The sequence below is a fragment of the Protopterus annectens genome, chromosome 3.part1, assembly GCF_019279795.1.
Source record: "Protopterus annectens isolate FY-2018-M chromosome 3.part1, PAN1.0, whole genome shotgun sequence".
In the NCBI taxonomy this organism is placed as follows: Eukaryota; Metazoa; Chordata; order Ceratodontiformes; family Protopteridae; genus Protopterus; species Protopterus annectens.
The window spans coordinates 59,846,984-59,872,433 of record NC_056732.1 but is presented as its reverse complement, the minus strand read 5'-3'; the positions used below and the strand labels follow the sequence as shown (position 1 = coordinate 59,872,433).

The 25,450-nt window shown below is 43.0% G+C and overlaps 1 protein-coding gene across 1 annotated transcript in view; it reads right to left on the bottom strand.

Annotated features, from left to right (window-relative positions):
* Positions 1 to 25,450, bottom strand: part of LOC122797632 (integrator complex subunit 8-like) — a 1,436,218-nt gene that overhangs the window by 1,014,384 nt on the left and 396,384 nt on the right. The gene's annotated exons all lie outside the window — the stretch shown is intronic.

Genomic DNA, 25,450 nt, shown 5'->3' with positions numbered 1-25,450 from the left:
CTCAGAGAGTCTATAGCTAGGTTTATCCTTCTTACCACTTAAATGCAGAAAGTTTGTTAGAAACTCTTAATCAAAGAGGTGTATGCAGCCTACAACATACACACTCTTGATGAGATCTGCACCAGGACATCACTCCAAACCTCTGAACCCACAGTAATGCCAATACCTCAGAGTGTGACGACTTCTTGTAAAACAAACAAAAACAAGATATGGCACTCACCTTATTACAATGATACAGAAATATAACTAATATGGTATGTGAGGCTACTGGAAAGGCTCACCCAGACTCTGCCACAGTTTGCTGTGAGGGAAAGGTTAGTTTGCTTTTTATTTCTTGTATTTTGTATTACTTTAGTGCCTTTTTCTATTTTGTGTATTGTGGTTTGTTTTCTTTACAACATGTTTTACTTGTATTAAAACTTGAAAACAGACCACGGCTCTCTCTCGCTTGTGAGTCAGACAGAAATTAGAACAGGTCAATTAAGGAGTCATACAAGTTAGAACAGGTCAGTTAATGTTAATCATCTGTGAACTGAGGGGGTGGATCTAGGAACTAAACCTAATATTTAAGGAGTAAAATAAAACATTTCAGAGCTTTACTGGAAAGGCTCACCCAGACTCTGCCACAGTTTGCTGTGAGGGAAAGGTTAGTTTGCTTTTTATTTCTTGTATTACTTTACTGTCTTTTTCTGTTTTGTGTACTGTGATTTGTTTTACTGTGATTTGTTTTCTTTACAGTATGTTTTACTTGTATTCTGCTTTTAACTGCATATTAAAACTTGAAAAGAGACCACAGCTCTGTCTCTTGTGAGTCAGACAGAAATTAGAAGAGGTCAGTTAAGGAGTCACACATAAGTTAGAACAGGTCAGTAAAGGTTAATCATCTGTAAACTGAGGGGGTGAAGCTAGGAACTAAACCTTCTAACAGGTCAGTTAAGGTTAATCATCTGTGAACTGAGGGAGTGGAGCTAGGAACTAAACCTTCTACTTAAGGGGTACAGTAAAACATTTCAGAGCTTTAGTGGAAAGGCTCACCCAGACTCTACCACAGTTTGCTATGAGGGAAAGGTTAGTTTGCTTTTTATTTCTTGTATTTTGTATTACTTTACTGCCTTTTTCTATTTTGTTTACTGTGATTTGTTTTCTTTACAATATGTTTTACTTGTATTCTGCTTTTAACTGCATATTAAAACTTGAAAACAGACCACTGCTCTCTCTCGCTTGTGAGTCAGACAGAAATTAGAACAGGTCAGTTCAAGTTAATCATCTGTGAACTGAGGAGGTGGAGCTAGGATCTAAACCTTCTATTTATGGAGTAAAATAAAACATGTCAGAGCTTTAGTGGAAAGGCTCACCCAGACTATGCCACAGTTTGCTGTGAGGGAAAGGTTAGATTGCTTTTTATTTCTTGTATTACTTTATTGCCTTTTTCTATTTTATGTACTGTGATTTTTTTTCTTTACACTGCATTTTACTTGTATTTGGCTTTTAACTGCATATTAAAACTTGAAAAGAGATCACAGCTCTGTCTCTTGTGAGTCAGACAGAAATTTTCCCACTGTCCCACCCGATTACTGTTGTGATCCTAAACACCACTATCTTTCTAGTTGCCTGCCCCTTATTTTAATTTGACCATATATCTCATTCCTCTCTGCTTTTTCTGGCTGGTGTAAGCACAAAATTATCATTTTGTGAAATCACTCCCCTTCATTAAATTTACTGGCCATACTACTGCATTCCATAGTACCAGAATACAAAAGTGCCCACCCCTTTTCAATCTATCTTGCTCTTTTAAAAATAGATAGTGGCTCTCCACTAAAACTTAACTTTTTAGACAGGTAAAACCTAAGTTACCCATTTCCATATCTAACTGTTTATTGCACACTGTAGTGTTGAACTACTGATCCCAAGTATTTAAACTCATCCACCTTCGCCACCTCTACTCCTTGCATCCTCACCATTCCTCTATCCTCCCTCTCATTCACACACACACACACACACACACACACACACACACACACACACACACACTCTTAGTCCTGCTGACCTTCATTCCTCTTCTCTCTAGAGCATATCTCTCTCTCTCCAGGATCTCCTCCACCTGTTCCCTACTCTCACTACAGATCAAAATGTCATCTGCAAACATCATAGTCCACAGGGACTCCTGTTTGATCTTGTCTGTCAACCTGTCCATCACCATTGCAAATAAGAAAGGGCTCAGAGCTGATCCTTTATGTAATCCCACCTCCACCTTAAACACATCCGTCACTCCCACCGCAGACCTCACTGCTGTCACACTACCCTTGTACATATCCTGTACCACTCTTACATACTTCTCTGACACTCCCAACTTCCTCGTACAATACCACAACTCCTCTTTAGGCACCCTGTCATATGCTTTCTCTAAGTCTACAAAAATACAATGCAACTCCTTCTGACCTTCTCTGTACTTCTCCATCAACACTCTCAGAGCAAACATCACATCTGTAGTGCTCTTTCCTGGCATGAAACCATACAGCTGATCACTAATCATTACGTCCCTTCTTAACCTAGCTTCCACTACTCTTTCCCATAACTTCATGCTGTGACTGATCAATTTAATCCCTCGGTAGTTACTACAGCTCTGCACATCACCCTTATTCTTAAAAATTGGTACCAAAACACTTTCTCCATTCCTCAGGCATCCTCTCACTTTCCAAAATTTCATTAAAACAATCTGGTTAAAAACTCCACTGCCATTTCACTTAAACACCTCCATGCTTCCACAGGTATGTCATCTGGACCAACAGCCTTTCCATTCTTCATCCTCTTCATAGCTATCCTTACTTCCTTCTTGCTAATCCATTGCACTTCATGATTCACTTTCCCCACATCATCCAACCTTCTCTCCCTCTCATTCTCTTCATTCATCAACCCCTCAAAGTACTCTTTCCATCTGCTCAACACACTCTCCTTGCTTGTAAGCATGTTTCACTCATTATCCTTTATCATCTGTACCTGCTGCACATCTTTCCTAGCTCGGCCCCTCTGTCTAGCCAATCGGTACAGGTCCTTTTCTCCCTCCTTAGTGTCCAACCTTTCATACAACTCTTCATATGCCTTATCCTTAGCCTTCGCCACCTCTCTCTTTGCCATGCACCTCATCTCCTTACACTCCTGTCTACTTTCTTCATCTCTCTGACAATACCACTTCTTCTTTGCCAACCCCTTTCTCTGTATACTCTCCTGTACTTCCTCATTCCACCCCCATGTCTCCTTGTTGTCCTTCCTCTGTCCAGATGTCATACCAAACACCTTTCCAGCCGTCTCCCTTACTAGCTCTGCTATAGTTACCCAGCTATTTGGCAACTCTTCACTGCCACCCAGTGCCTGTCTTAACTCTTCCCTGAACTCCACCTCACAATTACCCTTTTTCAATTTCCACCATTTGATCCTTGGTGCTGCCACTCCTCCTCCGCTTCTTGATCACCAACGTCATCTTACAAACCACCATCCTATGCTGCCTAACTACACTTTCCCCGGTCACCACTTTACAGTTTCCAATCTCCTTCAAACGGGCCCTCCTACATAAGATATAATCCACCTGTGTGCATCTTCCTCCACTCTTGTATGTCACCCTATGCTTCTCCCTCTTGCTAAAAATACGTATTCACCACAGCCATGTCCATCCTTTTTGCAAAATCCACTACAATCTGACCTTCTGCATTCCTTTGTTTAACACCATACCTACCCATCACTTCCTCATACCCTCTGTTCCCTTCACCAACATGCCCACTGAAATCTGCTCCAGTCACCACTCTCTCACCCTTGGGTACAGTCATCATGACTTCATCCAACTCACTCCAAAATGTTTCTTTCTCATCCATTGCACACCGAACTTGTGGAGCATATGCACTAACAACATTCATCATTACACCATCAATTTCCAGCTTCATAAACTTCACTCTGACACTTTCACCTCCAAAACACTCTTAGCATACTGTTCCTTCAGGATAACTCCTACACCATTTCTCCTCCCATCCACACCATGATAAAACAATTTGAACTCACCTCCGATACACCTAGCCTTACTCCCCTTCCATCTGGTCTCTTGCACACACAATATACCAACCTTCCTTCTGTCCATCATATTGGCTAGCTCTCTCCCTATACCGGTCATACTGCCAACATTCAAAGTTCCGACCCTCACTACCACAGTCCTAGCCTTTATCCTCTCTTCCTGCCTTCGACCATGCCTTCCACCTCCTCTCCTCCTCCGGCCAACAGTAGCCCAATTTCCACCAGCACCCTGTTGCGTAACAGTACTGGTGGTGGTTGTTGTTAACCCGGGCCTCGACTGATCCAGTATTTAAATATTTACTGGTGTCCGCATGAATAATTTGGCCAAGTTTTAAGACGGATGCCCTTCCTGACACAACCCTCCCCATTTATCCGGGCTTGGGACCGGCACAAAGAAATGCAATGTCTTGTGCATCCCCAGTGGCTGGGTTACACTGCAGTGTTTAGGGTAAACCATTTTTTTCATTTTACCTTTAAACATCTATTGCAAGACATCCGGTTATTAGAGAACCCACATTCTGCCTCTCAGTAGTCATCTTGGGATTAGTGCTTCTGTTTTCTCCTGGTGAGAAAATGAGTACAGGGATATTAACTCTGGGAGACTGCTGATCACCAGAAAGCTTAATAACTGCTTTATAGGTGACAGCTTGGAATCTGTGCTTATATTCAGATCCTAGTGAAAGTAGGAGCAGAGTGCAATGATTCCTGACTCTTTCTGGTTGGAGAGTGAGTGTCTGTGCCTGATTGGTATGGTTGCAATTGGAGGCATCTACTAGAAAAAGGCTACAAGCCTACAGACCCTTGCAGCATCTGGGACAAGACTGTGGATCACCAAACAGGCTGTGGCCTGCTTCTCTTCTTGTGACTGTTGCTAACATTTTGCTTCTAGTGAGAGAAGAAGCAAAGGAGTATTGCATCCCAACAGAGTGAAGCTGTGGTGAGACCAGCACTTGTAGTAGCCACGCAGTAGCCATTCATGCGACTCCCTTCTTTTCATCATTTTTGACAAGCTAATTCTTTGTTTTCAGTAAGTATTGCTTGATTTCTTTCTAACTTCAGAATATCTGCCTAAATACTTCATCTTTAAATTTTCAGGGTCTACATATTAGTTTCCCCTCACGTGTTTGGCAGTGCTCTGTACAAACCCAGACAGTTTTCCTGTAAAAGCACTACTGAAATTTCTCCAATATCTAGTTGCACACAGGACAAAATGTTTGCAGTGACAAGCACGGTCTACATAGTTGCAAACCGTATACTCCTGACAGTGATTGATATTCTCACTTCAACAGTCTAATCAATAAAAAAGGGCAACAACAACAGTCTAATCAATAAAAAAGGGTCTGATGCCATGGATATGAACTTCCCTATTGTCACAGTTACTGGCTTGGTGGATACGGGCATCCTGAACCAATGTAGAAATTTTCTCATGTTTACTGACAACCAGTTAATTCTCAAACTGAAACGGTATGTGAGCGATGTATTTACAGAACATCACTGGAGGCAAAGCTCTCACATAAAAGCTCTCAATGTCAATAAGGCTGTCAGTAGTACACATGCTGCACCCATCAAGCACAGTTCAAAGCAGACATTTAGACTCACATATACTGATGCACTTACATGTAACCCTCCTAAACCACAAAGACCTCCTAGACAAAGTACACAAAAGAAATACTCTCAGCAGCCCCAAACACACACTTTCAAAACACCATCAACACACAGAGCTGCATCTTATGGAGCCTCTACCTCTAAGCCAATAAGGCAAGTCACCACACAATCCAACATTCTAGTCAATGGAGACTCCATTGTGAGATACACTGATAGCCCTCTCACCACGCTGAGTAAGGAGAAAGTTATGGTCAGTTGCATATCAGGGGCTAGGATCCCCCCCCACATTATGCATGCGCTGACGTCATTGGATCACAATTACCAATATGACTCAGTCATAGTCCATGTGGGAATAAATGACCTGAGATGTACCTCCCTAGACTACATGAAGAGACATGATATAGCTCTTGGAATATGTCTCTCAGGCTGGTATGAGCCTAGCACTGAGCAGCATTTTACCTTCTCCAAGGATGATGCCACAATATGAGCAAAAGATGATTGACTTTAATAAATGACAGTTTCTGGTGTCATTCTAAGGGGGTGCAATATGCGTCAGCATGGAAGGAGATGGGCAACAGACCACGCTGGTTTGCCAGGGGTGGTCTGCACCTCTCCCCTCTAGGCTTTCGAATATTAGCTAAAACATTGCTTTCCCCCACAGTTCCTTTTTTAGGCAATGCCAAACTGAAAGTAATTCCGACATAAGGTATTACTGCTCAAAGCTAGGAGCCTAAACAAAGAAATCCACTCCCTGTAAGCTCTCTTTACCCCAGAGAATGCTGATGTCTGTGTGGTCTCAGAGATGTGGTTTAAAGCCATGAACAGCACACCAATGGTGCAGGGTTACAATGCCTTCCACACATTTAGATCAGCTACTTCACAGGCAGGGACTAAAGGTGGAGGTGTCTCTCTTTACATCAAAAATAAATATACTTCAAGGCTGGCCAAACAGGACAATTCACTTGACCTGCTCCATGTTCAAATTACTAGGTAAAATCCAATACCACTTCCTTGCAAGCTATAGGCCCCCCTCTATGATCCAGGAAAACCATACCATGTATTTAAACTTAATAGAAACACTAACCATCTAACTCAATACCATATTCATGGGTGACTAATTACCCCACTATTAACTGGGAATCCTATATGACATCAAATGTACATGCACAGAGATTCCTGGATTTTGAAAACACAAACTCCCTGGACCACATAGTCAATAAACTAACCAGGGGTGCAACCATACTGGATCTGGTCCTCACTAATATAGGGGAGTGCTGCACACCGACTACTGTAATGCCTTCCCCCGGTAAGGTCAGACCACAAAATGGTCTCCTTTGAACTAAAAATAAAACCTGGATGCCCAGCTAAACCAGGAATATTCAGGAACTATTCTAAGGCTAACCTCCTGCTATTAAGTGAGAACCTGGGAACATTTCAAGCCCCTATAAACCCTGAGAACACTTTTGCCTATGCAGAACTGTTCACAGAAACCCTGTACAAGCAAGTTAATAGCTATATAAAGGCAGCTGTACCCGCCAGGAAGAAGTACAGAACTAGATCAAAAAACAAGCCCCCCTGGTGGAATCACAAAATCAGTCAAATGTATAGCAGGAGGAAGAAAATCATGGCAAAAATTAGGAGGTGCAGCACTCAGCAGGATAAAATCATTCTCATTAAACTAAAGTCTACCAAAGCCAAATTTGAGAGAAGTTTGACCTCCCAGTCCAAAGACAACCACAAAGCATTCTTTAGCTATGTCCACAACCTCAAAGGCAATACACAATTATGTGCGGAGCTCATTGTAAATGGAGCCACCTATACTGAGCCAGAAGATATAGCAAACCTCCTGGCTGATAAATTCAGCTCCAACTTTACTACTCTCTCCCCCTCAACTTTCCCTCAGGAAATATCATCAAATACAACTCCCCCTACTATCACTACGGTAGAGGTCCTTAATCCTCTCTCTAAAATCAAGAATACTGCATCAATGGGCCAGGCAATATCCCATGCTGCCGTCTAAATAGCATGAAACATGACCTATCAGGGCCTCTGGAATTACTATTTAACTGTAGCCTCCAAACAGGCTTCGTGCCTCATGAATGGAGAAAGGCAACAGTCATCCCTCTGCACAAAGGTGGGCCCATCTAGAGACCCTGGAAACTACAGACCCATAAGTCTCACTAGTTTTTATGTAAAGCCATGGAAAGAATTATCATGGAGATGATGAACAAAGATACAATAAACCTCCAGACACTGGACCTGACCCAGTCTGGTTTCGTCAAGGGCAGATCATGCCTATTCAACCTGGTGGACTACTTTGAGAAGGTCACCAAAGCAATGGATAAGGGCAAAATCGTTCACACTGGCTACCTTGACCTGGCCAAGGCATTTGACACAATACCCCACTTGGGCACTGTTGACAAACTCAAGAGGTTAGGTACAAACCCATATGTCATCTGGTGGATAACCAACTGGCTCAGAGACAGGACCCAGGAAGTTAAAATTGGGGAGTTCACTTCTACAAAGAGGCCAGTCACTAGTGGAGTTCCTCAAGGATCAGTCGTTGGACCACTCCTGTTTGGCATTTACTTCTCAGAAGTCAAGGCCAATGTTAGTGATCTCTGACTGACTAAATTTGCAGATGATTGCAAATTAGGAGTTGTCATTGAATCTCACACTGACACAAATGTTCTCCAGGAGGGGATGACACAGACAAACAACTGGTGTCAGAGTCATGGACTAAAACTAAACGCCAAGAAATGCATAATAGTATCCTTTGGGAAGTCATCCATCCCTTGTAACTATCATACTGACAACACACCCCTTAGAGAGGACCCAGTAGTCAGGGACTGAGGGACACACATAGATAGTCATCTAGCCTTTGATCATCACGTGTCTACAGTGGTGAGGAGATCACTCTATGTTGCGCAACTTATAAACAAAAATATGGCATGGCATCTAAGTCCAAGGAAGTCTTTGCTCCACTGTATTCGGCATTCATCAGATGTATCATTGAGTACAATGCCTCCTTTGGTACCTAACCAGGCATATAAAACAACTGGAACGTCCACAGAGGTTCCTCATTAAAAGAATACAGGGCATAAGTAACGTGTCCTATGCAGACCACCTCAAAGCCCTCTCCCTGTATTCTGTCTCCTACAGACTTTTGAGGGAAGATCCATGCCTGGCATACAGGGCATTGTCAGACCCCACTCTGATAGACCTCCAGCATATCCACAAAACAAACAGCACCAGAATTACCTGTTTTAAAGACTTAAACTTTACCTGTGATATAAATAGGACCTGCTGGAGAGATAGGTATGTATCCCAGAGACTACCCCATCTATGGAACAGGCTCCCCATCCATGCGAAGCAGAGTTCTTCTCTAATCCAATTCAAGTGCAACTTGGACAATTGGATGGGAAACTAGAAATTCATTCCTGGTTTGGCCCTATGTTTCTAATGGACATAGGCAACCTGTAAATCTCCCAGGCCCATACCTAAACTTATCAAGGGTATCAGAACTTGTCAGAGATTAGGGATGCATGGCTAGGCTTAAAAAAGGCCCTTGTGGTTGCTAGCCTAGTAAACGCCTATGAACATTCTTACTATTATTAGGGAATCTGCACTAGACTCTCCTTGATAGGTCCTGTGTGTGTGTTCATTCTGTCTGATAACCCTGATCTGGAACGTGTCTCAGAAGCTCCCTTGCTCAAGGTGCGCGCAATCAGCACTGTCACATGTCATGATTTCTTGTGTCTGGTGCATAAGTACACTGAGCCTCTCAGCTTGGCACTTTGCCCCCAAACAAGGGGGATCTTGCAAGTACACTTCTCTGCAAATCAAGACATAATAATGAAAACATGGCACCTACTCTAACAAGTACTATACAAGCAGATGTATGCCCAACCTTGTGAGACCTCCAGCAACAAAGGTGGGGTGGAGAGGCCAGCATTAAGACATTTGGTGCCCATTAAGAAGGGTCCCACTGCAGATTTACAACATCTAACACTGGGAAAACTCACTGGTAGGTTCTACAATTCAGTAAATTCCAAGCAGTAAATCACCAGGGTGAAAGGAACCAAAAGACAGGTCAGGGACCAAGGTTCATTAGTACAGACAGACCAGAGAATGTCCGAATCCTCAAGCAACAGTCAAAACAACAATCCATATAACAAAACAATGATAAAAGGGGCCTCACTGGATCTTATACAATATGGCAGTGAATTCCATGTAATGACTACTCTCCCAGAGAACCAAAATATTGATTTGCTAAATTTTCCCACAGTAACAATAAGAACGGAGAGTTCTCCCTTTTTCCTTAATCCTAGTATTCCCATGTTGTTTGAAGGTCAAATCACCTCTAATGTGCCCATATGAAAACAGAAAAAGAGGTCTACCACTTCTGGCCTTTCCTCACAAGACCTATTCTCTATGGATTCAATCAAACTACTAAATGTATGCTGGACATTCTCTATTCAAGCTAGATTTCTTATGCGGAAAAGTACAGTTTTGTACCTACCATAAATGTAGATGTTCGAGTGTATACACTGCTGCAGTCATTACACTTGGGTTATCCTGCCGTCAGGCGGTTCCCCAGTCGGCCTGAGTTCCAAAGTCTTGGTCCGGCGTTGGTTGCTGTTGCCTCCTCCCTGATGTCAGTGCTCCAGGGGTATATAAGATGCAGCTGATGCCATTTTCTTCAGTTTTTCTTGCCCCAGATGTCAGGTGCCTCTAAATAGGTAGGCAATTCCAACTGCTAATAAAACATACATAATAAAAGCAAAAAACAACTTACAGTTACCAGCAAATACTCCCCATAGGTAGTAATGGTAGAAGACATAGGTAGGTACCAGCCAGTAAGAGGGAAAGGGGGGGGGTAACCTGGACTGCAGCAGTGTATACACTCGAACATCTACATTTATGGTAGGTACAAAACTGTACTATGTTCATCGTGTTACACTGCTGCAGTCATTACACTTGGGTAGAATCCCAAAGCTGAGGAAGGGTGGCTGGTTCTATAAGGCATTAGGGGTGGCTAGAAGGCCCTGCAGCACTGCAGTGGCAAAGCCAGCTCTGGATTTAGAGTATAGAGGCAGATGATAATACTTGGTGAAGGTATGTACAGAACTCCAAGTTGCTGCTTCCAAAATATCCTTGGTAGGTACTCCCCTGAGGTAGGCAGTTGAAGTGGCTGTTGCCCTGGTGGAGTGAGATCTAATGCTGCTAGGTACAGGTTTTCCATAGTATGTGTAGCAGAAATGTATACAATGTCCTATCCATTTTGAAATAGTCTGTTTTGAAATGGCTTTTCCCTGTGCTCCTGCAGCATATGCTACCAATAATTGCTCAGATTTTCTGAAAGCTTTGGTTTTGTCCAAGTAGAAGTGTAACTGCCTGTGTATGTCCAAAGAATGCAGTAGTCTCTCCCCTTTATTCTGTGGTTTAGGATAAAAAGTTGGCAGGTGAATAGTTTGGTTTAGAGCCACACTGGATACCACCTTTGGCATAAAAGTAGGGTTAGTTCTTAAAGACACCCTGTCCTGGTGGAAAATGAGGAAAGGTTCCACTGCCATTAGTGCCTGTAATTCTGAAACTCTTCGTGCTGATGTTATTGCCAGGAGCAGAGCAGTTTTCCAAGAGATATATTTTAATTCTGCTATGTTGGCTGGCTCAAAAGGAGATAAAGTTAGCTTCTCCAAAACAAAGTTGGGAGTAGGTGCTCTATGGGGTGGTCTTATGTTTTTAGCCCCTCTGAGGTACTGTTTTAACACAGGATTAGAGAAAATTGGTGGATCCATGTTGTAATGAGCAGAGATGGCAGAGGCGTGAATCTTGATGGATGAGAAGGAGAGTCCTTTGTCCAGCATCTCAGTTAAGTATTGTAGTATCTGAGGAATGTTTGGGACAAGAGAGTCAAGGCCGTGAGCTTGGTTCCAGGCACAGAATCTCTTCCATTTATCCGAATAGGCTTTCCTGGTACTAGGTCTTCTGGCCTCCAGAATGACATCCATAACAGCTTTGGAGAAAGGCATTGCTTGCTTGACTAAGAAATCTTCCATGCAGCTAGGTTTAAGGTCTTTAGCTGGCTGTGTAGTATTTGTTTGTTGTGCTGAGTCAGCAGATGTGGGATTTGAGGCAAAATCCAGGGTGGTTCTTGTGCTAAGCTCCTTAAGATTTGGTACCAGTGCTGGCGTGGCCAGTCTGGTGCAATCAGGATCATCTTTGGCTCTTCCTGCTTGGCTTTTCTGAGTACCTTTGGCAGGAGAGGTAGTGGTGGGAAAGCGTACACTTGTAGGTTGTCCCAGCTGAATGAGCGGGCATCCACTTTCCATGCTTGTGGATGGTAACTCCTTGTGTAGAATTTTTGTAGCTGGCAGTTTATTGGGGATGCAAACAGATCCATGTCCGGGCTCCACCATTTCTGTGTTATCATTCTGAATATTTGTAGATTCAACTCCCATTTGTGGGGCTCCATGATGTTTCTGTTTAAGTCGTCTGCCAGTGTGTTTTTCTCTCCTGGCAGGAATTGTGCTTGCAGATGAACTTGAAGGTTTATAGCTGTGTTCCACAGGGTCATAGCTTGTCTGCATAGGGGGTAGGAGTGAGTGCCCCCTTGCTTGTTTATGTACCACAGAACTGTGGTGTTGTCTGTTTTTAGTAGTAATTGTCCTGGATGTAGCAGGTCCTTGAAAGCTATAAGCGCATTTTGTACAGCTAGCATCTCTTTTTGATTGATGTGAAAATGCCTTTGTTCTGCGGGCCACATGCCCTGAATACATTTACCTGCCATGTGTGCTCCCCAGGCGTAATCCGATGTATCTGTTTGTCAGTGTTTGCCTGGCTGTGAGTTGTGTAAAAGGCTGTCCCTTGGTGAGGTGACAAGCTTGAGCCCACCATTGAAACTCCTGTTGAAGGCAAGGGATTAGTGATATAACTGTTTCCAAACTTTGACAGTGTTGAGACAATACATTCTTTAGGTACCATTGTAGTTTCCTCATATGCAGTCTGGCATATGGAATTAGTAGTATGCATGATGACATGTAACCCAAGGCCTGCAGAATTTTTCTTGCAGGGAGTTGGGTCTTTGTTGTCATCAATTGAAAGTATTGAGTCAGTTGTCCTTGTTTGTCTGGCGTGAGATAAGCCATCTGGGCCGTTCTGTTCAAGCTGGCACCCAGGAATATAATCTCTTGTGAGGGCACTAGTTTTGATTTATTTTCATTTACTGTGTACCCCAGGCAACTTAATAACTTTTTTACAAACGCCAGATGCTTTAGAAGAATATCTTTGCTCTCTGCTTGAATCAGGCAGTCGTCCAGGTACGGATAAATTTGAATTCCTTTCTGTCTGTAAAATGCAATTACTGGTGCCAGGCACTTTGTGAAGACCCTGGGCACAGTAGATAAGCCAAAGGGCAGTGCAGAGAATTGGTAGTGCATTGAACCTGCTATGAAGCTGAGGTATCTTCTGCAATTTTGTCTGATGGGACATGCAGATATGCCTCTTTGAGGTCCAAAGTCATGAGCCAAGCTTTCTTGCCCAGCATGGGAAGAAGCTGCTGTAATGTCAACATTTTGAATTTTGGAACATCCAGGTAAGTGTTTAGAGATGAAAGATCCAGAATGGGCCTCCAGGCTTTGTCCTTTCTGGGTACCAGAAAGAGTCTTGAGTAAAATCCTTGTCCTTGCTCCTGTGATGGTACCTTTTGAATAGCTCTCATATCCATGAGTGCTGTAATTTGTTTTTGAGCCTCTGCCCATTGATTTGGTGGCAGATTTGGCATTCCTTTTTACCTTGGCAGAGTGTGAAAGTGGAACCTGTAATCTTGAAATACAATGTTGAGAACCCATTTGGTGATCATTTGCCAATTGTGGTAGAAGAGTGCCAGTTTTCCTCCCAAGGGGGCTGCCAAGAAGGATTTGTTTGGCAGCTGTAGTGGGAAGTCATTGGAGCTGCTTTTTATATGGTTGGGGCCTGTCTTCCCCTTCTTTCGGGCCTGATGTAACCCATTGTCGAGGCCTGTAAGGACCTTGTGTGTGACCTCTACCTCTTGGACGTCTGTATCTTCCCTTTTGAGGTCTGTCTGTAATTGGAAAGGACCAATTCTTAGTTGGCCAGTTTCTGCTAAATCTAGGAGGCTGAACCTGTAAGAAATCCTTCACTGTTTGCATAGATTTTGCCTTATCCTCCATTTTCTTTACTACCTTTTCTGCCTTAACTCCAAATAACACATCCTGCTTCAAAGGTGCATCCAATAATTTTGCTTTAACATGATCTGGTAACATATGTTCTTTTAACCAAGCATGTCTTCTAATGACAGAGCCTATAACTGCTGCTCTGCAGGAGGCCTCTAGAGAATCAAAACCACATTGCAAAGTATGTTTCCACTTGTTCAGCTGCATGCAATAAATCCTGCATTTCTTTAAAATTAGGAGGATCTGATTCTGGAAGCATTTTTTGTTTTAACTGAGACAGTAAAAATTGCTGATATTTTAGCATGTGAAACTGGCAATTTAAGGCTCTCATTGCTAAAGTTGCAGACGTATATACTTTCTTCCCCATCTGTCTAATGCTCTGGAATCTCTGTCAGAGGGAACTGGATTCTTGGCTGATGAGGCCTTATCTCCTTTGGGTCCCTGAGAAATAGTTTCAGGGTCAGCTACAGGGCTTTTATACTGAAATTTATGTGAGTCAGGGACTCTGTAGTATCTGCCAGGTTTAACAGGAGCTGGAGGTAAGGAATCCGGATTTAAGCTGGATTCAGTATACACATCATCCACAATATCTAACACTGGCAGAATAGCAAGGGGTCTGTGTTGAGGTAATAAAAGGAAGTCTCTTAGCCTTTTCTTGGATTCTGAGTAATCCTGGCCTTCCCAGTGGAAATGCTCCCTCATGGTATGTAGGGTTTCCCCAAAGGAGTAGTCCTCAGGCGGTGAGGCTGATGGAATTGATTCCTCAGCATCAGAATCCTCATAAGGGAGTAAAGAGTATCCTAGGTCTGAGGATGAATCAGAAGAGATGGACACCTGGTTGGATGAGTCATAATCTGCATCCTGTCTAGGCCTTTTATCAAGAGGAGGACGGGACCCCCTGATCAGAGTGATTAAGTCTTCGGCCATTTTGAGCATTTGTTTCTTAGGCTTGGAGGCCTGTCCTGGAGAATGCTGTATTTGTTTCTTTGACTTTAGAGGAGGCTTAGACTTAGCTGTGGGTTTAATGCTTAACTGAGTAGGTCTGAAGACAACCTCTGTAGCTGTGGGTTGCTCAGCTACTCCGGATCCCTCTGAAAGGTTAGTCTCGGTAGGTTGAAGAACTTGTGTGTCCGAAGGCCGAGCCGTCTACACGTGGGAGTCAGAGGCGGCTTGTGGTTCTACAGAAGCGGTCGTCAGGGCTGCGAAGGCGCCTCGCTGAAAACTGGAGAACCAGCGACTAGCCTAGAAGAGGCTTCGTTGTCAGTTTTGGGCCTTGGATGCCTATCCTTGTCTTTGCGCTTTTTGTGCATTCCGGTCGTCAGAAGTTCCAACAGCGTGGTATAATTGAATTTTCTACCAAAAAAATGTCGGGCAAAATCAAACCGACGTTTAATAGTGCGCTTGTTAAACCTAGCACAAAACCGACAACCAGTAATGTTGTGGTCAGGGCCTAGGCATGGGATACAATAGGAATGGAAATCCTTATGAGGTATTTGCTTCCCACAAGAAATACAGTTACTAACTTTTACTGACATCGGTCTGAGGCAAGAAAATGTTTCCCCAGTGGGGTACTTAGCTTTGTAGAAGACTTCGGTTCTGGATTCAGAGACGGCCAACCGGCACTTGCGAACTGCTTTTGCTTTGGGCACCACGCGGCAAGAAAGACTGAAGAAAATGGCGTCGGCTGCATCATATATACCCCTGGGTATAGACAGGGGTCCAGGGAAGTAAATAGTGTGGGAAGAAATAGCCAGGGAATTGTTATGGCTAGGCTTGTATAGGCCCTAGGGCTGATAGCCTAGTACCAACCTATGAACCTATGTCACACTGACGTAAGGGAAAAGGCAATAGCAACCGACACTGGACCAAGACTTTGGAATTCAGGCCGACTGGGGAACCGCCTGAAGACAGGATAACCCGAGTGTAATGACTGCAGCAGTGTAACACGATGAACATCAGAGGCTTTGATCAAATTACGAGTTTGATCTCGATTTGGTTTCTATGTTCCTGTCCCAAATGAATAGCAAGCAATTACATTCCTTAACTGTTGACTGATGTGGTAATCAAAATCTAAAATCAAGCACTTCCAGACAACTAAATCCTTAAAGGCAATTACTTCATCAATTATCTGTCCCTCTATTATGCAGACATACTTCTCTTTAGACTTGCTAAAAGTCATAGTTTTTGTTTAGCTGACATTTATCATCATATCATTTCTATAAGGTTACACCATTAGACTGCTCAAATGTTATTGTATAGTTTCCTGGTCATTTATACTTGTCATCAATTTACCCAACAGTAATTCAGCTGCATATAGACAAAAAAGATGTCTGAGGGAACAGACACATCATGGGTGCATAGAATAAAGGATCCAAAATACACAGCACACAATGACGCACCTCTCATGAGGCTAGAAAAGGACAGGGTCACCGTTAGTTGCAGACTGGGTGCCAGCACTTGCCTCATCATGCATGCACTCAAGTTTTTGCACCATAAGCACACATATGACACAGTCATAATGCATGTGGGAGTAATTGACTCGAGACATATCTCCATGAACTATACAGAGACATTATGGAGCTCTTGGAATATGTGACCGAAGCAGATATGAACCTAGCCTCGAGCAACACTTTACCATCAATGAAAATTATGTCACAATATGAACAAACGATTACTGGATTCAACAAGTGGCTTGGCTTCTGGTGTCATTCAAGGGGTCCAGTATACATCAGCCTGAGAGGAGAAGGTAGACAGTCCTAACTGCCTTGCCAGGGATGGCTGGCACCTATCTACCTAAGGCTTTAGTACACTGGCTAAATTGTTATCCATCCCCATAGTGCCTTTTTATGTACCGTCAGCCTTCAAAAGCTTCCAACTTAACTAAACAGAAACTGGACAACATACAGGTAACTGCTGCACAATGCCAGGAGTCTCATCTAAAAGCTTTACTCCCTACAGGCACTGCTTGCTGGACTGTATTGATACATGCATTGTCATTGAAATAGAGTTCAAGAACAATGACAGCACCTCATTAGTGCAGGGTTCAACACCTCCCATGGTTCAGGCCCACCACACTAGATGAAGACATTAAAGGTGGCAGTCTCTCTATATTTGTAAAACAAAATTTCACCTCCAGGCTGTTTAGACAGGATACAGACCTGGGATTCCTCCATGTGCAACGTACCATTAACAAAGCCACTTATCACATCATAGCTAACTATAGGACCCCCTCTATGCACCCCTGGCCCATGCCTCCTACCTGATTAGTATGGAATCCCTATACATTAGGTTAAACACCATTCCCCTTGGGAACTTCAATTATCCATCCATTAACTGTCAAGAGTTACACACATACTAAAATGTATGCCCAGAGATTTCTGGACTTCAAAAATACAAACTTTCTGGACCACTTAGCCTGCAACCCAACTAGGGGAGACAAAATTCTGGACTTTGTCCTCACTAGTACAAAACAGCTGTGCTCCCCACGAGTTGTAACTTCTTTCCTAGTCAAACTGGACCATAAACCAGTCACATTCTCCTTAAGACATGCAACCACAATTCCTTCTACTACTGATCTTGTTCATCCACTCCTCATATCACTTTAATTTTCACAACCCTCCTACCCCACACTACATACACCTCAATCAAATGGCTCACCTTTCCTACATTCACTCATTATCACAAACTTAAACTCTTCAATCTCACACACTCACCCTTTAAACAGAAATTTAAATGTATCACCTACCACCTCTCTTGCACTAAACCTGATGTACCCCCTATCACTCTCCTACCAGATGGGGACATCCATCCCAGCCTTGGCCCACCCACTCCACCCACCCTACCAACTCCACCTCATTAAACAGTCAGCAACTCCCAACCTCCCCATCAAAACTCCTTTCCATCTACTCCATAAACTTACAAAGTCTCACAAATAAAATTACAGATTTACATGCTTGGATTGCCAGCTACTCTCCCCACATCTTAGCCCTAACAGAAACATGGCTCAAACCCCATATTACTAACTCATAAATTCTTCTCCCAGGCTATAACATATTCCGGCAAGACAGACCACCCAAAAAGGGTGGCGGGCTAGCTATCTTGTACTCAGAACATCTTAACCTTACCCCCTCCCCTGATTTCTCACTTGCTGAACTCATCTTCCTCAACTGCCACCTTAATCCACATAAGAAAAAAGCAATTGCATCCATCTACATTCCTCCTGGTAATAATATTCCAGTACTTGAATCAATCCTATCCTGGACTTCCCAAAATCTATCCTACGAAACACTACTACTTGGCGATGTCAACATCGACTGGAACTCTTCCCCCTCTCCCCTAGTCTTAGTATTAACTCTTTGGTTTCAGCCAACTAATCTCTACTCCCACCCGCATCAAGAAAACTTTAGCTCCATACTAGACTAGATCTTAGCCCTCCAATCCTAGTCAGTACCAGAATCCCAGTACTATACCTGAATCTAAGTGATCACCTCCCAATCCCTATACAAAGGATACCACCTCATACTCCTAAAATCCCATCTTTATAGAGACTGCTGAAACATTTCAAATTTCAGTGCAGAAAAGTTCAACCATCTACTGTCTCTCATAGACTGGTCCCACCTTTTCAACTCCCCCCTAAACAAAGCTATTCTTGATTTTAATAACACTTTTCTAAACATCCTAAACGCCCTCCCTCCAATAAGGAAAAGTAGGATCAGATCTAATCCGGCACCCTGGCTCTCCAAACATACCCGCTCCATCATGAAACTCTAGAGTCTCCACCTGGAAACAATGGCCAAAGTCTAAATCTTCCTCAATTTTAAAGAACTAAGAAACCTTACTAAAAACACTCATTGTCCAGGACAAGAAACATTACTACCAAGAGGCTCAATCCACCCGCACTTCTAACCCTAAAAAATGTTATTACTCCATAACCAATATTCTCCACAGGAAAACCTTCTACCCCCAACCCCTTCCCCTGATGAATCTCCTACTGAAACAGCCACTCTAACAAATAACTTCTCTACAGACTCAGTCCGCAAACTGACCCCTCCTGATACTAACCATTCTCAACCCCCCATCCCTTTCACCACTAATCCCTACTCCATCTTCTCCCTGAAACTTGTTCCCACAGCCTATATAAAATCCCTTCTACTGAAGTTTAAGCCATGCTCTCCCTCTTTCGACAATCTACACCCCAGTTTCTCAAACTTGCAGCCAATACCATAGTGTATCCAGTATCCATCCTTACAAACTGCTCCATTAGAGAATCCTTGGTCCCAGATATCTAGAAATCCTTTTATACAATCCCACTTCATAAAGGAGGTAACTCCACCGACCCAGCTAATTTCCACCCTATAGCCATCCTCTCCCCTCTCTCAAAAATCCTAGAAAAATGCATTCACTCTCAGCTTCTCAATCACTTACTCCAGGAAAATCTCCTCACACCCTCTCAACGTGGATTTAGGCCCTACCATAGCAGCTCCACTGCTCTTCTTTCTTTTACACAGACCAGAGCCAAAGCTAGAGATGACAACAAGCTGGTGTCATGCCTATTCATTGACCTCTCTAAGGCATTCAACACTGTCTCCCACCCTAAGCTTCTTAACAAACTAACCAAACTCAACCTCTCTGCTTCCACTACTAGCTGGTTCTCAAGCTATCCTATTAACCAACAGCAGAGTCTGTTAGATGGTTGTCCTCCTGCTGTCCCCCTTACCTGTCAGCACAGGTGTTCCCCAAGGATCCATACTAGGCCCCCTTCTCTTCAATATGTTTACTAATAACCTTCACTCCCCTTGCTGCACATCTACCCTAATCCAATACTCACACGACTCTACTCTCATCACCCTCTCCAACAACTCTACTGACCTTCACTCCCTGACACAAACCTCATTTAACTCCATTGAACACTGACTAATCAATAACCAACTCATCCTTAACCCCCCCAAAAAACAAGCTACTCCTCTTCCTCCCAAAATCAATGACCGATCTTAGACCTTCCTTCTCTATCTCTTCCCTAGATAACATTATTATCCAAGCAGACTCTCACACCAAACTGCTGGGGGTCACCATAGATGATCAACTGAAATTTAACATTCACTTACAACAGACCATAAAAAAGACCAACCAAAAACCTGGACTATTGTACAAAAACAAAAAATTCTTACCTATTGCCTGTAGAACCATTTTTGCCCAAGCCTACCTTCTCCCTTGCCTTCTCTATGCCTCCCCTATTTTTCTCCACCTCCAAGCAAACCTTTTAACTAAACTCAATCAAACTTATAACCACATAGCCAGATTTGCCTGTAACCTTCCAAACAAAGCCCACCATTGCCTTGCCCTCAAACAACTCTGATGGCTTGAATTCCCTCATCTTCTACTACTATCTCAGCTTCAAATGACTCATTCTTTACTATATAAACCAGCAAACTGCCCCTCCCTATCTACCCTATTATTCCCTTACAAACCACCTCGATTACTCCGCAGCACTAACCAAATCCTACTGGACACCTACAGGCCCAATAAAACTATAGGCAAACTACTTTACAATTGCTCAATGTCTCAGACTTGGAACGAGCTATCTACACTCTATTCACTCTCTGATTATTTTCAAAAGAGAACTAAGGACTTAAAACGCCAACTCTCCATCTTGTACCTGTCACCACCCCACCTAATTACAATCACACCCAACTTCTCTAGATCACAATTTTAATTGTTGTTCTCTTTTTCAGTTAATTGTTGATTGTCCTTACTGCATGACTTCATGATACTAGCTACTTTATCTCTTTTATGCCACTAATCTATATATTGTTTATGTTTAAGAGACTTTGTACCATATGTTTTAGATTCCAATGTTTGTAGATTTTCTATAATTATTGTAAATGTTTTTCTTTATCTGGAGCTTTTCTCCTCGGTCTCCACTGAGAATGGGCCAACAGCCCAGTGGAGCAACCTAGTTAAAAGACAAATAAATAAATAAAGACTGAAACTGGAAGCGATGACCTGGATAAATTTCAACATCCTCCTCTGACCTGATAACTCCATTGTAAATGCAAAATACTTTACCTCCAAATTCTATGTACATGTAGCTGCAGCTCTTACCCTCTCTGAAGCAAATACAATGCTAAATTTAAAAATAAACCAGTATGGTGGGACCACATATAAAAAGACTCTAAAATAATAATAAAAAAAATCATTGAACACAATAATAAATGTAACTCTAAAAATGTTAAAAACACTCTGGCAAAACTTAACAGGGCTCTCCGGTACCTAATCAAATCAACCAAAGCTAGACACACAGTATAAATAGTCACCCAAGTAAAAGACAACCACAAGGCCTTCTTAACTATCTATTAAGGGATAAATTTAGCTCTAACTTCAATCCCCCTCTCTCCCCTCCCTCAACTACAAACCAGATACCCACATCTACACCCTCCAAATCTCCCAAGAACCAGTCCTCAAAACATTTTCGAAAGTCAAGAACACTTCTATTTGGCCAAATAACATACCAGGGTGCCTACTGTCCAGTCTGAAACAGAACCTGTCAAACCCCCACAGAGAGGCTATTCAATTCCAGCCTCCATACAGGTTCTGTGCTAGATGAATGGAGGACATCAACAGTTATCCCCCCCCCCTGCACAAGTGCTAATGGACACATTTAATTATCCATCCATAAGTCTGACCAACCTCATATATAAGGCTATGAAGAGGATCCTCATTATGGACTTAATAAGGACACAGGTAACCTATAAACTCTTGACCCCAGCCAGTTTAGCTTTCTCAAGGGGGAGATCCTGCCTGCTTAACTTGGACAAGTTTTTTCAAAAAGGATACTGAAGTAGTAGATGAGGGAAAATCAGTACACTGCATATCTAGACCATGCAAAGTCATTTGACAACATCCCACTTCAAACACTGTAGATAAACTCTCCCATTTAAATGTAAACCCTTATGTAACTCGCTGGATAACAACATGTTTCACAAATAGAGCCCACAACATTAGGATAGGCAGCACTACCTCCTACAAAGACCTGTCACTAATACTGTACCCTGGGGTACAGTCCTTGGGCCACTCCTCTGTGGTATATACTTCTCAGAGGGCTTATGGCTAACCAAGTTTGCAGATGACTGTAAACTTGGTGCCATCATAAACTGTACAGAGACACCAAGATTCTCCAAGACAGCTTTCCCCAAACAGATAGCTGGTGTCACAACAATAGACTAAATCTAAATGCCAAAAAATGTATAATAGCTTCCTTCGGCAAGCATGAAGTACTCTGTAGCTAACACATCAACAACACACCCTAGAAAACCTATCCGGTAGCTAGGGTCTTGACAGCCTATGTGGACAACAAACTGTATTTCCATAATCATGTAGCCACTATTAAGAGAAAGTCATTTTTCATTACACAGCTTATTAGCAATTGTAAGGTGTCTAGGTCCAGGCATGTGATCATTCCACTGTATTTGGCACTTATTAGGCCAATCACTGATTAGAATGCCCCCTGTAGTATACCTGTCCAAACTCATAGCAGAACTTGAACAACCACAATGCTTCCTCACCAGGAAAACAAGGCCCTAAATCATAAAAATGACACTGACCATCTCAAAGCCTTATCCCTCTTCTCAGCATCATACAGGCTACTGAGGATATTCTGTCCCTTGTGTCCAGAGTCTCAACTGACCATATCCCCTCAGATCTACTGCACATCCGTCACTCCAGAGCACATGCCCACCTGGATCTTGGAACGGTACGGCTGAATAAAACAAAGAACTTGGATGCAAATTCGAGTTTATTAAATACAAAATAAAATATAAAACATTAAGACCTCAGGTAGGAAAAGGTCACAAAGCAGGATTAAGGTTCTATCCTCCAGACTGCAAGCTTTAGGTGTTTTAAATTTGGGCTACATCAGAATCCTTTACATTTCTGGCACAACTGCTCAATTCTCATATTTTACAAAATGGCAGAGGTACACATGCATTAATAGAAAATAAACCATAGTTGATATTTTTCATTTTTTTCATTCTCTATATGTACACATTTTCTTTTAAGTCATTCTGTTAAACCTCACTCCACCTCCTGACCATTATTCTGTATATATTGCTCCCACAAATTCCATTTATTTCTACATAATTTGCTCCTTCCCTTTTCTGAAGATCCTACCTTCAGCTCTTTTATATCTAAAATATCCCATAATGCCCGCTGTCTTTCCATTCCAATCTTTTCTAATTTCCTTCCACATCCTTTCTGGGTGCTTTCAAGCTACGAAGGCAGCATACTTCATCTACAAGCCCTTTGGGTGGAATGATCCAGAGTGCATCTTTCTCCACATACAAATTTAAGGCGTTCTTGGAAAAAGGAATAGGGACCTCATGGCCAAATCAAAGAACATCCCCAAGTCTCAAGGTCTTCCAAAGGAAGAATCATTGGAAAAGTAAGCTTCAGAGACTGAAGCACTTACAAGCACTGCTCATTTTAGAGATAAGTGTCACTGTGAGATCTTTCAGTGATGCCTGAGTGGAAGGGAGTCCTACACCTGTCACGTCTGCAAGGCCAACCATAAACAGTTAAAATTTGGTTGCCAAGCAAAAGAAGACTAGCACCCGAAAGTGTGCCTCACCATGCCAGCTTGTGAGCAAGTACAGTTGTGTACACTTACCATAAATACAAATGTTAGAGTGCATTCACTGTTGCAGCCATCACTTCTGGGTTATCCCTGCTGGGTAGCCCTTGGCCAGCCTGAATACCAGAGTAAAGGATTTCCCTCCTGCATCAGCTGTTCAGAGACTGTGGCTGACGTCAGGTTGTCAGGGCTTTAAAGGGTGACAGCCGACACCATTACATCAGTTTTACTTGCCCCCCCTCCCCAATAGTCAGGAGCCCCTAAAAGGATATAGAAAAACGGGGGAAGGTGGGAGGGAAACAGGACTGCAACAGTGAATACACTCGAACATCTACATTTATGGTAAGTGTACACAACTGTACTATGTTGTTTGTGTTTCACTGTTGCAGTTATCACTTGTGGGAAGATTCCCAAAGTGGAGGAAGTGGGTGGAGGCATGTTATATAGGTTATGGGGATGCCAGCATGCCTTGCAGGATTGCAGATGCAAATCCTGCCCTGGTTTTGGAGAATGTAGCTAGCTGGTAGTGCTTAGTGAAAGTGTGGACAGATGTCCATGTAGCAGCCTCCAGGATATTCTTGATAGGAACCCTTCTCAGGAAGGACGTGGAAGTACAGGCTGCTCTAGTGGAGTGAGATCTGATGGATTTATAAAAACTCTTTCCATGAAAGGCACAGCAGAAATATATGCAATGAGAGATCCATTTGGAAATGGTCTGCTTAGTAATGGGTTTACCCTCTATCCCAGGGGCGAAGAAAACCAGGAGCTGGTCAGTTTTTCTGACTGATTTGGTCCTGTGAAGGTAAAATCTCAGTTGTCTGTGTATGTCCAGGGTATGCAGAAATCTTTCTCATATATTGGTAGGCTTTGGGAAGAAAGTAGGTAGGTGAATGGTCTGGCTGAGGGTTACCTCAGAGACCACCTTAGGCATAAAGCTGGTGTTGGTTCACAGAGAGACCCTGTCTGCATGGAAAATGATGAAGGGCTCAGTGGCCATTAGGGCCTGGAGCGCCGATATCCTCCTGGCAGAAGTGATGGTTAGCAATACAGCAGTTTTCCAAGTCAGGTACTTGAGATCTGCTAAGGATGCTGGTTCAAAAGGGGGTAGAGTCAGCTTTTACAAAACAAAGTTAAGATCCCAAGATGGTGCAGGTGGCCTTCTAGGCAGTCTGATGTGAGCTACACCTCTGAGGAACTGTTTTACGAGGTGCTGAGAGAACAAGGGCTGCTCCACCTAGACATAGGCTGAGATAGTTGAAGCATGAGTCTTGATAGAGTAAGACAATCCCTTTTCTAGGAGCTCTGCCAGGTAGCCCAGAGCCAGTGGTAAAGAGGAAATGGTGTTGTCTGCGCCTCTGCTGCTGCACCAGCAGGTGAACCTTTTCCATTTTGCTGAATAAGATTTTCTGGTGCTGGATCTATGGTCCTCCTTAATAATGTCGAACACTTGTTTGGTGCTGGGTCTACGGGCCTCCTTAATGATGTCTAACACTTGTTTACTGAGGGCTGACGTGTTATCTGCCTTTGAGGAATCAACCATGCGGTTAACTTGAGAGTGGCCAGGCCTGGGTGCAGTAGCTTCCCTCTCTGTTGTGTGAGGAGGTCTGTGGGTGAGGGGTAGGAGGATGGGAAGGTACCTGCTCAGACAGAGCAGATGGGGTACCAGTGCTGCCTAGGCCATTCTGAGGCAATTAGGATAGCCCTTGGCCCTTCCTCTCTGATCTTGAGCAACAACCTGGGTATCAGAGGCAGTGGGGGGAAAGCGTATACAAACAGGCTGCCCCAATCAAATGAGAAGGCGTTCACCCTCCAAACTTCTGGGTGAAACTCTCTTGACCAAAATTTATTTGGTGGTTCGGGTAGCTTGCAAAAAGGTCTATGTCTGATTTCTCCTAGATATGACTGATCTGTAGGAAGGTCTTTCTGTGCAACTACCACTCATGGGGATCCAAGAGTTGTCTAC